This window comes from Myodes glareolus, chromosome 17 (assembly GCF_982192425.1).
Source record: "Myodes glareolus chromosome 17, mMyoGla1.1, whole genome shotgun sequence".
Lineage (NCBI taxonomy): Eukaryota > Metazoa > Chordata > Mammalia > Rodentia > Cricetidae > Myodes > Myodes glareolus.
Window position 1 is genome coordinate 24435284 of NC_142042.1, and position 1165 is coordinate 24436448.

General features: G+C 38.6%; 1 non-coding gene across 1 annotated transcript; it reads right to left on the reverse strand.

The window, feature by feature from the left end:
• Positions 1–759: 759 nt before the first annotated feature.
• Positions 760–865, reverse strand: LOC125414867 (U6 spliceosomal RNA). Its single transcript, XR_007236425.3, has one exon. It is a non-coding gene; the product is annotated as a U6 spliceosomal RNA (small nuclear RNA).
• Between the last annotated feature and the right edge of the window lie 300 nt (positions 866–1165).

The window sequence follows — 1165 nt, forward strand, 5'->3', positions numbered from 1 at the left end:
GCCTATACTAGGACCTCGCCCAAAATAGAAACTACAATCCAATTCTAAAAGGGGAAAAAATGAATGTGATTATCCAAAGAAGGAGAAAGCACCAATCACAATAAGCTTGAAGCGGTCTGAAGTAGAATTTGCTTAATTTTTTTTCTTCCTTTCTTTTTTTTTTTTTTTTTAAGGAAGGGAGGATTTATTTTCTCACAGTTTGAAACTGTAGTCCGTCCCTGTGGGAAGGTCACAGTGGCAAGAGCTTGAGATCCCTGGCCAAACCAAACTAGGAAAGGAAACAGAGGGCAGTTCTAGTGATTGATAAGCTTTAACTTCTGTAGGACTCAGTTCAGCTCATTTAAATTACGTCTGAAGACACCAATGTGAATTTGAAGCTCTAATCCTAAAGAAATCCACTTAAAATGCTCTACTTTGAATAGTTACTCCCATACAGCATCTTTATTGGAATGCAAGAGCTTGGTTTGTGGTGGAAAAAAAAACTTGCTGTACAAGTTCCCAAAGACTTAATGACATCAAGGACTGGCCCGAGTCTGACTCAGGCTAGATGAATACTAAGGCACTCTGCAAGGTTTTGGAAGGGCTTGGAGGGGTTTCCCAGGCCAAGCCCATCTTTGCAGTTGCTGTCTTCATGCAGGACACGAGTAGACACTGTATAGAAAGGAATGAAAAATGAATAATCATCTTACTGATATTGTGATATTGTATAGTGTCCTATAGCTTATTCAACCATTTTTCACAGTTTACTTTTTTTAAAAAAAAAATAAGGAACACTTCAGGAATCTGCATGTCATCTTTCACAAGATCTATGCTAACTTTCTCTGCATCATTCCCATTTTATTATATGTGCTACCAAAGTGAGCACACAGTCTACTTTTTATACCTACTGCTATAATAACCCTATGAAGAAAACACTGTTATTTAACAGATAAAAAAAATGCAGAGGATTGGAGAATTGAAGACTACCAAGAAACATTAAAGGAAGTTAAGGGCCAGAAGCCAGCTCCTTGACTCTGAAAGTTGTGCTCTGTGCCTGTAGGCTGTGAGGGCAGGTAGGCCCAGCATCCAAGATAAGTTATAAATTCCGGAAGCTATTTTTGACCCACCCCCTTGAACCTTTCATCCAAGTGTTTCCTTTCTTGCTGTTTATGATGAAAGTGACATA